General features: G+C 37.5%; 1 protein-coding gene across 1 annotated transcript in view; it reads right to left on the minus strand.

Annotated features, from left to right (window-relative positions):
• Positions 1-7,511: 7,511 nt before the first annotated feature.
• KHDRBS2 (KH RNA binding domain containing, signal transduction associated 2) overlaps positions 7,512-13,970 on the minus strand; it is a 330,971-nt gene continuing 324,512 nt past the window's right edge. Inside the window, exon 13 of the mRNA XM_056488316.1 lies at positions 7,512-7,691. The gene's annotated coding sequence lies outside the window, so the exon portion shown is untranslated. The remainder of the gene's footprint in view (positions 7,692-13,970) is intronic.

Genomic DNA, 13,970 nt, shown 5'->3' on the forward strand with positions numbered 1-13,970 from the left:
GTGGGGCAGTGTTCTTTATCTTTCCCATGACCCACCCTTCCTCCAGGAAGATATCTCCTGTTAATGGGCCATTGAGTGCCACTGCATGACTGATAAAATCACATCATCCCATTGTGAGATGCTCCACCCAGGGGGAGGAGCTAAGCCTTTCCTACCTAGATAAAAACTGAGATTTGGAACACCAAAGCTGCGCTTACCCACTGGTTTCCAGAGGACAAGAGCTACCAGGATTGCTGTCAGGATTTCTACGGGATCCCTGCTTTGAGAAGACCACTTCATCTGGACTGCTGTCATCACACTAATTAGCAGGGTGTCAGGTTGTACTCTGACTCTGTCTGTGCTATTATTTTCTTTTGTACTATTTTGTGTATTTTTTTTTTCTCTTTTTTTTCTTATTAAATTGTACTTCTGACTTGAAGCCTCTCACTGGTTTTGATTTCAAAACCATTACACTGGGCTACTCTTGATAGAGCAGCACAGGCTACTTTTCCCAACATCTGCTTGGCTGACAGGAGAGTTCCATTCCTTTCTTGTGTTCCTAACTGGAGGGCTTGGGAAATCATTCCTGTGACTCCTTTTGGACAACCAGAAACCAGAACCAATATTTCCCTTCTATTTTCTGTGCTCAGATGAGTGGTGAATAAAGAAACCAGGTCTCATTGCAAGGAAATAAACAAATTTAATCCATGCATCATCCAGTCATGCCTGGATGATGGAACAAGCCAGAAGGTCTCCCAGGATGGAGAGTCAGGAGCCAAGGATTAAAAAATAATTACAGCAAGTGACTCATGATGCAAGATGTTCTCAGGAACTTTCTCAGCTTCCTTTTAGGTATTGGCAGGAACTGCACTCTGTAAGACTAGCAGAGCATAGTAAGTCTTGACAAAACCATTTTCCTTAGCTAAAGCTTCTGGCACTTGAAATGGTAAGAGGGCAACTATAGTTTAGCTCACAAAGCTGCTACATTTTATTCAGAATGCAAGAAAATGTGGAGAGATTTAAAATAAGTAACGGGAATTCAGCATTTGGGGATTGGATTATACTAGGCACATAAATCCTAGTTTTTATTGTTCAGCTCATGTCTGAGCACTAAATATAAATAAGGATGCAAGGTCTGTCCACTGAATGGCTCAGGCCATTGTGCAGGTGATGAGAACAGTATGGGATAAAATTCTGGAATTGCATCAGAGACTGGTGGCTGGTGTGATAACAAAGAAACTCCCATCTTCCTGGTTACCTTTGGTCATAGGTCTCTTTAACCCATGGAAAAACTTTGCATATCAATGTAGTCATGCAGCCCTGTAAAATTTCAGAGTCTGGGCACAAAGAATATTCCACTGACTCCCACCCCTCACCTGCCTCCTCATGTGTTTGTCCTGTTGCAGACATTGTGGACCTGCCTATGGACCCTGGGTCACAAGCAGTCAGTCACCAGTGTTTGGGACCCATGGGCTGGGTATATTTTTAATATGTGGTCACAGCATGGCAGAAAGGTGCCATTAGCTGCATGTGGAGTCAACAGCAGAGCTGTGGGTGCAAAGAAATGTTTCTAGCAAGTTGCATTTATATCTCTGCTGCAGTTTAAAGCAGCAGGTAATCTTCCATCCTATGAGAATGTATGTAGAGTGTCATGCCATAGGACTGGATGCAACATTCTTTTATGTGTTTATAAAAGAACATTTTTCTCAGCTTCAGTGATACCTATGCACATCTTCACACCATGGTTTTTAGCTAGGAGCCTCAGCTCCCAGCTCACCTAGATTCCTGAACCACACACTCACCCCCAAAGACTTCTGAATAATGGAAAAAACCTGTACTGGGCAGACATGAGGCCTGGAGCACTGGCTTGCAATTACTTGTAATGGAAATTTTTGTTGTAGTACCTGGCAAAAGTCTGGCCAAGTGAGCTACCACCTGGCATTGACAAAGCCCAGCCCATGGGACAGGACAAGTTTGGGACCTAGCATATTCTCAGGAATGTAGAAACCCTTTCTACCAAGCCTGATGTTTCTGGCACAAAACACCATGGGATCAATTCGGTTTGCTTTTTAAAGTGTGAGTTGGCACTTGTCAGTGAGCTCAGCAACCTCTAAACTGGAGACGTCCTTCATACACAAGTAGTTCCCTCCCTCTACAGCAGTCCTGAAAGGGGGCCATGGAGGGCCAAGGAGGCTTTCAGCAGGCAGACAAATTGTGTTCCTTCCTATTTGTATGGATAATTTGTCTTAACACCAGTAATGACAATAGTGTACTTGTTATCATATTCTTTCTTTCCCAAGCAAGCTATTTTTGGAAGGTAATGTGCAGCTCAGACTGATGGACCATGCTGCCACAGTCTGACTTCAGTCAAAGGATTTATCCTTTGTATTCCCACATCCTCTTGTCTTTTTCAATTCCACCTAACGAGAATGCTCTTGTAGCTAAAGGCAGGAAGAAATCTGTCACGTACACAGCTCTCCCTCCAGCATGCCTTCCCCCTCTCTTCATCTTGCTCTCTCTCCTTTAATTGGGCTAGAGAGAAAACATTTAGCAATTTCTCTCCCTCTTTCCCCTCATTAGGCTAATGATGACACATTCTGTTCCAGAGTGTCTGTAGGAGCACAGTGTAACAGCCACTGCTCATTGTTAACACTGGAGGAAGAAAAAGCTGGTGGCGTGATCCAGAATTTATGCAGATGCATGTAAATGAGAAGATATTTCCCTAGGACCAGATGTAATACAGAAGTGAAAAATCAATGGGGAGAATTTCAGAATTTTGCTTGGTAGTGTTTTGAGCTTCCTATTATCTTATAACTTCGGTGTTTTGAATGCTGATATTATCTTATAACCTTATTGTTCCAAATGAAAGTACATTTTTCCTCTGGTACCTTGATACAGACAAACCTTGGGCTTTTTACATAATTTTTTCAGTGCTTTAAGATTTATTTTGCCTGATTTAATCTATCACTTTTCTAGTTTTTTTCCCCTCATTTTTATCTATTATGGGTTTGTCTAACAAACCCATGTGCAATAAATTGAGCATTTTTTTCTATACACACGAAATTAGAAATGTTCTCTTTCATTTTATACAGCCTTCCTACTTTTTATTTACTTCGTTTATTGTCCTTCCTTCCCTTCTGCCTGCCTTTCTTTCTTCACTTTGGAAAAAGGTAGTAATGAGCTCTAATAACATCTCTATACTTCAGTTACTGCTGCTAATTGCAATCAAACTTATCACCCTTAAAAAATTCTTTTTATTACCATTTAAACATTCTCAAATCCTAATCACATTACTGACCTATTTGTCTATAGAGCTAAAAATGATAAACTGTTAATTAACCTACAAACAGTACAGGTTTCTATACACCAAAGGAAAATTATTTTTAATTGCAGATTTGGACAAGATAGACTGAGGTGACAGAAGAAACTGCATTTAATTCAACTGTATTTACATCAGAATGAATTATATATAAATTCAAAATGGATATATGCAATAGTCACTGCCTGCAACTCATTTAATGGAATTATTAAGAAACAAAAGCTCCTATAAATTTCAATCCTGATATTTAGTGTGTCCATTGGCTTCCATCAGAAACGTTTAAATACTTTAGGACACTGATTAGTTAGTAAAGCTTCTTATTATGTCTGAGATTGAGACAAATAATAGGATCTCCATACAAAACTGAAGCACAGAGTAAAAGTGGCTATTAGAACTTCACAGAATCACAGTTGTATCTAAAATAAACTGAGAAAATCTTGGGTGAAACTGGAGTTCTATGTGGGTCATGTGTAGCTTCTCCTTTAGAACCGCATTTGGTCTGATCTCCTTTAGTCTTCTTCCACCCCAAGCCAAGCTCACAGGCTTTTCTGCTGGCCAGCACTGGCTGGCAGGCTTTGGTGTCCCTGAGGATACCTGTGCAGAGGTACCACTTCCAGGGAGGTGCCATGGTGATGTGCATGCTCACAGACGTTTCTGGCAAATGGAGTGTCAGGACCTGACTGTGTTCCAGGGAAATATGTGCAAAACTAAGGATGGTTTAAGTGAAGGATGAGCTGAGCTCAGCATCCCAAGCCAGCAGAGTTTGCAAGGAAGTCTCTGTGCAGATTCAATCACTGGCCTCTCTGCCAAGACTGTCAACAAAGGTGCCAATTAGTGCCAGTTGTGATGATGATTTTTGTGATGCCAGCACCTGTCCACCATGAACTGGACTGTGACCATCCCCACATTTCCCATCAGATGCTGAGCAGCTGTCAGGTGGTTGCAGAGCTGAATGATGTATTAGCTTCTGTGCACATCAGTAAGTCAGACAGGCTGTATTGTCTCTAAATGCCCTTCATGTCAAATTATTTTAATATTCAATAATGCAGCTGACTTTGTTCCTTTATTTTAGTCTGTTTTCTAGCTCATGGATTATTACTCATATAATACCAAGTAACATTGTGTGACAAAACAAAACAAATTCAAATGCAAGTATAACAAGAATTTGAGCTGCAGGCACTAAAATCACACTTGCAAAAATGTACTTACACAGCCTTATAGTGGCAATAAATTCTGTAATTACAAACCTATCTGACTTGCAGCACAATGTCAGTTTGATAAACAGAGACCTGTACAGAGGAGTGTTTGCAGTGGACATGTAGTTTTTAATGTATACTGTTCACCAGTTCAATTTAGAGAACAAAAGCAGCTTTTTATATGCAGATGCAAACCAGGTATGCATGCACATGTGCTGAGATCCTGACCAGGAAACCACTGCTCCTAGGGGAGTTAGTGTCTCACACAGCCATTGTCCCAAACAGACCCAGCCCTGCACTGTGCTGTGCACACAAAATGTGCTGTGCACACAGCATGACCTCAGGTCTGTGCTGTGCTCTGCACATCCTCTGCCTGCAGGACAAGCTTGGCTGGCTGACTGTAATGAAGTAGCCTGTGGGCAGCTGCCACTGGGTCAAACCAACTTCTTCCCTTTATCTGAAGCAGCAGCAACAAATTCCCACGTGCTTTTTTTTTTTTATTTTTTTTTTTTGACAGTGAAAATGATGGAGTTATTTTGTTTTAGGAAAACCTTACAGAAACTCAAAAGGCTGAAATATTGGGTAACCTTTCCATGGATCTGCACAGGACACTGAGTCTCCATGGAGCCGCATTCAGTGGTGCACATCTTGGGCTTCCCAGCATCTGAAGGGGTGTAAGATGCTAACCTTTTTTCTTTAAAGTGTTAGCTGCAATAAATGGTATTTTAAACCATATTTCACAGAGTCTGAGTGTCCTTGTTATTGGGATTACAATGAACCAGCAACTCCTGGCACAAAATCCTATTTGTAGGAATGTGTGTGCTGCACATGGTCTGTTGTGCTTTGATGTGTCTCTTTTGTGATCTTGTTTAAATATGACACCTTTCCACCAGCCTCACCTTTTTTTGTTTGTTAATTTTGTTCTGCTGTTAGTTTACTGAATATACTTCACAGAGGATTATATGATCCTTTTACTTCAAGATGTTCTCATGGGTTCACAGCCACAACATTTTACGTGAAACTCATATTCACCATCCTCACTGAAGAAAGGATTCATGGAAATTCCCAGAACCCACATTATTTATTGGAGATAACTCATAAAAGGAGGTGTCTCTTAAAGTTCAACTTCAGGCTTTTGTATCTGTTCACAAGATGCACTTGATTATTTTGGTAATTTTTCATAAAAAGAATGATGGTGATCATGTAGTGAAAAAAATCTGTTTTATAGAATAACCAAACAAGGCTGCACAATGTATTCAAGGTGTTCCCCGTGTTAAATACTGTGTGACACAGCAACAACATTTTGCACAATCATAAGAAATAAAAACATGTTCCTTCATCTGATATATTGGACAGAATCTCTGAGAAATCCTGAGGATATTTGTGCAACTGCACATTGAGTATCTCCTCAAAACCCTGGATTCTCTATTCAGTCATGCCCTAAACATGATCATTAAAAAATGGATAGAGCAACATATATTTCATTTTTTTCATAGCAAAAGTATATATGGTCATAATTCCTAGCAATTCAAATTATAAAAATTCACAGATTTATAATGTGAATAATAATTAGGATCTGAAAAAATAGTTTTAATTATTATTTTCTGTATGCTGCATATTGGAAGGCTGATATGTTTGGTTAGGAAGCAGAAAAGAGCTATTTGTAGCCATTTCAGTTTCAAGGACTATTACCTTAATAACAAGGAACTTGATAAAAACTTGTATCTAGTGGATTTTTTCTTGGCACACTGAAAACATTAATTTCCATAGGCACTTATGAAATGAACACCCATTAGGGATTTTTTCTGTAGTATTGCAAATCCTTTGAAGTTTCTAAACAGATTGCACATTGCTAATGCATTGAAAACTATCCTACTTTATAGTTGCAAAACAAAGGATGACAAATACATTTACATTCTCCAGTGGAAAATAAAATCACCTAAAAAAAAAATAGAAAAAAACCTCCAACAAGTATAAATATACATACTTATACATTCACTTGAGATACTGAAAATGTGTTTTGGATATGGTCATTTTGTCTCTCATGTCCAAAGCAGAATGGCTTTTCTCAGCAAGATGATGCATGTAATGTACCACAGACAAGTTTCTTTTCAAATGTTTTCTCCAGATGGTATAAGAAAAAGAGGTTCAATGTGATTACTAATTGTGAGCTTGTGCAAACCCATGTAGGTCTACTTCAGTGAGCAATACTTCAAGACTTTTATCTTTCAAGTAATATAAAATGTTTTCTTTAATAATTATTAATATCTTTAAAATCTAACTTGTTGTATTCTTAGGTAATACCAGATTTATCATATCTCATGAGGACTGCATATAAGTAACTAATACAGGGGCATGCTATATACCTAATTTTTTCATTTTTAAGCACAGCACTCGCTCAGGTGCCATAATAACATTTTACATGGACCCTGATGGTGTATTTTAGTGTTAAAATACAACATCCAGTTCCAGAAGACTTTTTCTCCCTTTAGACCTATAAAGCACAAGGAAGAGTCTTCATGCAGATAATGATTTAAGGTAGGAAATTCTGACAGTTCTTATATTAAAACAGCCTGTTGGATATACTGCAAATTCCTTTGCCTTCAAAAGAGTTCCATACCTTAGAGACTCTCCAAATGTGTTGTGTGTTGGAATAGATTATCTCTGTTCTTATGTTATTCAAAGAGAAGCTGGAAAATCTGTATTTTCAGCAGTGCTGATGCAGTGCATTATTTGTTGCAGTTCACTATATTATGCAGCAAAACTTGGTGTACTGTAACCTTCTGTTAACATATCTTCCCATGTTTAGGACTAGAAAATATTAATGGAAAATGGGTCATATAAGCAAGAAAGTGTGTTGTAAAGGAATTGAAACAAATAGCATGCATGCTGGCTCTCTGCTTGGCATAGGTTTTTGAAATCAAGACAGAATCCAGCTGGACCATTAAAGCAGAAAGGGATTTATTCTGTGTAGTTCCATCATCTTGTTACAATCTTTGTCAAAGAAAAGGAAGCGAGAACCTTGTGCCATTTTCAGTTCTTGTTTAATATCTTCTTCACAGGAAAATGCTGCCACGATATTAAACTCATCTGTTCTTTTGGATAATAAGGATGTAATGTACCATTCTGACCTTTCCAAATGCTGTGTTTCAAATTACTGTTCATTAGGTTTTTTTCTTGATTAAAGTCTCACTAACCTGCAGAAACAGAATGAAATAAGATGTAGTCAAGACATAGCATATCAAGCATGATCAAAGCATAGCCACACATTTGTATAGCTCAAGGGCTACAACAGATATTAACACTTTGTTGTGCTATATGATTGCTGGGTTCATTAGTAAAAAAAGACACTAAAATGATGTTTGTTTAAATTTTTTCACATGCTAATTTAGACTTGCAAGCTGAAGAGTTTTTATTTGGTTCAAAGTTTAATTATAAGAATGACTATTTCTGGTATCCTGTAGAAAAGTTTCAGAGATGAAGTCATAAGAGAACTGAATTATAATCCTCAAATGGAACTGTAATTAAATGATAAAATATATATGACTGAGGGCCAGATTCTGTTAACCTTACTCATTTTCATTTAGATTCAGAAATAGATATTAAGGGCAGAAGAAATTATGCATTATTGTCTAGTCCAACATCCTGTGTGGTCCCAAAATGTTATCTGTCAGCCTCTGTAGCTTCTGAATGAGATGTAGCACATCTTTCTAACAGACCCAGATGGCTCTAATGGTTGAAAGCTCTCACTGTTAATTTGGTGATGGGGGAACAGACTGGAATTCTTGGCTTCAGCTAATTACACATTCCTTCTTTTTAAATTAGAGGGCTCTTTACTGTCAGGAATACTTTTTGCCTGTAGGTACCTGAAGGCTGTCATCAAGTTGCTTCTCAGTCTTTTCTTGACTGAATTAATAGCTACGAATTTATTCAGTATTTCACTTTTGGTACATTTTCCTGTGTGTTTTTTTTTTAAATTTATTTTCAGAATTATTCTCTGTACCTCTTTTTGACTTTCCACACGTTTTTCAACAAACCATAAAGGTGCATGGCTTCCCAGTGAATTTGAAAAATGTGAAAAAAGTGTCAATACTATTTACCTATTTACTCTTACAAAGTTTGCATCTGTCAACAAATAGCATCCCATTCACAGTTCATATCCAACTTACATCTATAATGACAGTGTGTCCTCAGAACCATTATTTTTCTGAATAACTCAGGGTCAAAACATACTTAAACTAAAATTAATTATTAACCTAAACAAAAAATTAGATGCAAGCTGTCCCTTCATATACAATTAAAAATAAGCCAATACATTATTCCCTTGTGTTCACAGTTTAATTATTTAATCTGTAAGTATCCATATTAATGGGACTTTAAACTGGAAGTTTAACTTTAGGCTGATTTCTACTTTCTTTTTAACAGTGAAGTGGTTTTGCCTACAGTTAAATCTCTGCTGAGGAGAACTGGCCAGCCTTGGGACTGATGCTACAGAATTACACACACACTCAGTGGTGATGAAATAACAGCTAATGGTGCTCCTGAGAGAGAATAACTCAGTGTTGGTGTGGATGTTATGAATGCCTCCTGAGGGAATGCACTATCTGCCAGAGCAATTGCTTAGCTCTTGTTTACCTTTTCTGTCTGTGTGAATCAGCAAGCATTTCAAAACCACTGGGTAAGAATCTGTTAGCACTTATGAAACCAAAAGACACAATAAGAAAAATAATGTACTGTTGTAACATGGAAATTGCCCAATCTGGGCAGTGAATTTCTTTTAAGTGGTGTGTCTCAAACTGATATGGGGATGCAATGACAGGTAAGAATTCACATGATTCTCTGTAGGAAAAACAGGTAAGTATCATCAAGAACAGCAACAGCCTGAAGTTCCATGTATAACACTCTTCCTCAGATACATTTTTCTCCTGAGCCTGAACATCAGTATTAATGAAAAATACATTTCTCTAGAAAAGAAGCTGAACTCCAGGAAGTAGTTGTAGCTGCAGATTATACCAGCTGGCTGCTACAGTGCTGGATCCCATGAGAAGGCAAGCCATCAGTCAGGAAGGGTTTACAATGAATAGATCTTGTATTAACTATTTTCTCACTTTCAATTCATATAGACAGCTCAATATCAAAAGGAAGTAGCAAAGCCAAAGGAAGTGATTTAAGATCCTGTCAGAGATCCAGTATCCCTATGGATGCACACATATGGTTAGCCAGGCAATGCACACACACACAGAGTGACTGGAATGTGAATTTACAACCTTTTCTAGTGTCTACATATTTGAACTAACAGTGTGGCACAGCAGCATCAGCTGTCCTGTTCTACCTGTGGTTGCCTTTAAGGACATTCTTATTACAGGCACCAAAGACTACTTGTATGAAATAATTGCCACAATCTAACCTCAAGTGACTACAGGAACCATGAGAACTTCCTGCTGAATCCAAAGATTCCTTGGAGGAAACATTTCTCCTCTTTCTGAATACACTGAAATCCTTGGCAGGCTCTCCTAGCAGGGCAATAGATGGAAACAAGACTGGAACTCCACATGGCTACTTTGCCTGTCTACATGTGGCATTCTGAATCTGTTTAAGGATCATGAATGTTTTGGTTTGGGCTGTTATAAAACCAGTCACCCATACAATGGAGCCATAAAGCTCTTCCTCTTCTCAGACTGAGACTGCTGTCATTCACCCCATTCAAAGTGCTACATAGAGAACTACACAAGTACATTTTATTGACAGCAGCATCAGGCACCCTCATTTTCCATTCCAATATTAGGCCTACATAAACTTCAGCATCACTGATTTTATGTTTTATGAGCATGGGATTCTAAAAAAGGGGACCAGAGAATAACAAATGAACAAACGTAATTCAAAATGAGGAGGAAGAAAGAGTAAAGTCTAATTGAACAAGTGTGTAAAACTGACATGTTATTTTGACAGCATTAACTAGTGACAGCTTGGTTTTCAGAATATTCTGTCTTTTATTTTGTAAAATAAAGTTTAGGTAGTCAACCTAGTTTTCTTGGCAGACCCTTGAAGAAAGAAGGATTTAAGTGACAGAAGATCTCATTGTGTTTATGAAACATTTTTTGTGTCTCCAAATATTTCACCAATAAGCCAAACCCATGAAAACTAATTTATCAATGGATTGAAATATTAAGGCTTTTCTTATTTTTCCTTTTTTTTTTTTTTTCTTTCTGTTTTCTTTTCTGCTTTTTAAAGTCCAGGGCTTTTTTGAAAAGTAGAACAATTTTCTCAAAAATTAAGTAGCTGAGCCTCTTCTCTTAAAACATTAATTATAAATGTATCCTCTAGGAATTAGCTTTTTGGGTAGCTGGATAGATTTCCTAGTAGCAGGAAGATATTTACATATTCAATTTTTTTTTTTTTTTTAAAGTTAGATGTCAAGCAAATTTCTTAAAACTCAATTCTCCAAATCCCACTCCATGCTTGGTTGGAAAGCCATAATATCTTTTCATTTGCTTTTATTTCATGATAATTTCCTTTAGTTTTTGTAATCAATGAAGCTGTCCTTCATCACTGATCCATTTTGATAGAAGACAAGCCTTTTAATTCCTGTAGGGTATTCCTTAACCTTGCAGTGCTCAGCAAAGTGACTTGGAGGTAACAACTTATGAATACAGGTGGTCAAATTGCACAACAATGATGAAGTAAACCTGGCTACTTAGAAATGAAAATGATTAAAAATTTCAAGGTACATTTGTAATTCTACAAATATTATTTGCAAATTATATATAAAAAAAAAATCTGTCTTTTTATATATTCCCGAATAAAAATACAAAAAACAACCATGACAAGGTAAGAACAGATCCTACTAATGGTGGCTGTGATTGAACATATTTTGCATTCTGTGAAATTATGAATAATTCCTTTTTCTGGGCATGGAATATTACATTCTGTAACAGGGACAAACCCAAGGTTTGAGGTTCTCTATGCCAGTATTGTGGCTGCCACAGACAATCTCTCAGATCAGAAACCAGTTATTTTTTTACCAACATTTGTGTCCTGCTTGCCCATGGCTGCAATTAAAGAGGTTCAGACCTTATTTTTATGATCTTCCTCAGGTGAATAAGTAACTCAGGGTGACAAAATCTGGAAAGATATGAACTACATGATAGTAGAATAAGAAAAGCAAGGCTGAAATGTGCTACTGTACAAACTATAAATACAAATGCATTACACTATGTCAATTCTAGTGTCAAAGTGATTGCCATAACATAATATGACTTCATACTGTTTTCTAAGACCTTTTTGGCAATAGTAAGGATGCAGAAAAAACTGCATTTTCCCAGAATGATATTTGTGTATCAGTTATTTTGAATTACTAACATTAAAAGTCATAACCACTGAAAACAGCTCTCCTCCTGTTGGAGGCACAGAATAGATCCCCAACAGCTGAAATTTACACAGCTCATTATTTAACATGGCAAGAGCTACTTTCCTTTAACCCAGGGTTAAAGGCATGTCTGGTAAAATCACATTCTCCTATGAAAAGGGAAACAGGTGAACATTAACAATAGGTTTCAGGGCACATTTTTATACTGCCAAGAATTTTGGATTTATTATGACAGAGTAGGAATGAAGGCAAACCCTTCATGTTTGCATAGACAAGAAGTAATTATTTTGATAATTTTGAAGTCATATGAAAATTCTAATGCACAGATCTAAAATTCAATATGTAACCTTATTTGAAAGCCTTTTTTTCTTCTTACAGAGTATAATGAAGTCTACTATGTCCAGAAATTAATAACATGAAAATACAACATGAAAGAATTTATTAAAACAATTAAAATTGCACTTAGGGGTATTTTACTGATTTTTATTTTTTATTGTTTTGTAGCAGTTTCAAGGCACCTTTTTTTTTTGTGTGGACAATTCCAGTCTTCCCTGAAACTTACTTAGAATTTAGTTCCCAGCCACATAGATTTGTGAAATCTAAAAAGGAAAAAATGAGTGTATACTGAGTACCTGTCACAAGTGTGTGTAAAGCTTGGCAGAATTCAGAGGAAATGTGACTGCTTCCCTGTCATCTTGCCAAAGGCAACAGGTGGCGAGAGCCTCAAGCTCCAAAGAGGTGCTGGTTCAGAGATGTCACTGCCAGATCCAATGTGCAGTTATCAATCCACCACCCTTAGGAGCAGAGTCTGCAGGAAACCCCCTCACCAGGTGGGCTGGAGCACTTGGTCCTCTCACCTCCTGCCATGGACCTGCAGGAGCTCCAACAACTTTTGGAGACTGCTATGATGCTGGAAGCAGTGGCTAGAGTGTGGCTTGGGAAGAGTAAGACTGAAATCCATGAAACCCCAGCTTTATCATGGGTCATCCTACTGGGATCCATAAAGTCTAAAACCACAGCACAAACCAGAAAAGTCAGACATTCCAAGATCACTGCTTGTGCCCCTGGTTCTCAGCACCAACATCTGCAACTTCATTCTCATTCTTCTCCAAATTTTCAGTGCCTTTCAATAGTTGTGTATTTAATCTCTTCAAGAAGAAAAAAAAAACTATCCAAAAATAAATTGCTTTGGAAAATAATTTCAAATATAATTCCCCTACCATTCCAATTAAAGCAGTTTGCTCATTATTATAGCTTTAGTTTGTACAATGGAATATTCTGTACATATTCATTCTGTATTAAATATATATACACTCTAAATATGACAGCAATTCCAGGTCTGTTAAGTGTTTCCACTTAACAGGTATTGAACATAGACCCTGGTGCAGTGGGATGCTAAAAGTCTTTGTGCGTAAAACTAAATAGAGTTCAATGATGGTACTCACAAGCTTATATTTTATATTTCCTTAAGTTCCTCCTGTCTCAATATATGCTTTTAAAGGGGTAAAATAAATATCCTTTTACTTAACTGATTCTTAAGAGTATAAAATCTCAGTTGCTTCATACTGCATCATGTGTAGCACTGAACTGAAGGCTTGATTTCAAATCTTCTGAAGTCAGTAAGCATCACTGAGGGTCTGTGCTGGCTTGAATTTAATCACCAGTGTCCTTTGTGGTATCTATGCCAAAAAGCCACTGCATTTTTCAGTCCTGAATAAAGAATGCTGGTCATGCACACAACACCAAAAGCGAAAAAATACGTACTGGGAGGTCAACAACAAAGAATGAGGCTTTCCATTTCTTGTTAATCCAAACATTTGTGTTTCTGATTTAGGGATTATGGTTCAGCAGATGCCAACTGTTTACATTTCAGGAAAGGTCCCTCTGGTATGTATGAAGGACTTGTCCTGAAGTGAGTCTGCTTGATCTCTATAAATATTTGGAGGTAGCGTGCTACTTTAATGGAATTAATAAAAACTGTGGAGATTTTTATTGGTACACAGACCATACTCCACAGAACACCTTTGATGTAGCTCATTTATTAAACTGTCTGCTGAACTCTCATATTTAGCTCAGCATCATTTTAAGGACAGATCTCACCACCCATACA

This window comes from Oenanthe melanoleuca, chromosome 3 (genome assembly GCF_029582105.1).
Source record: "Oenanthe melanoleuca isolate GR-GAL-2019-014 chromosome 3, OMel1.0, whole genome shotgun sequence".
NCBI classification, from domain to species: Eukaryota; Metazoa; Chordata; class Aves; order Passeriformes; family Muscicapidae; genus Oenanthe; species Oenanthe melanoleuca.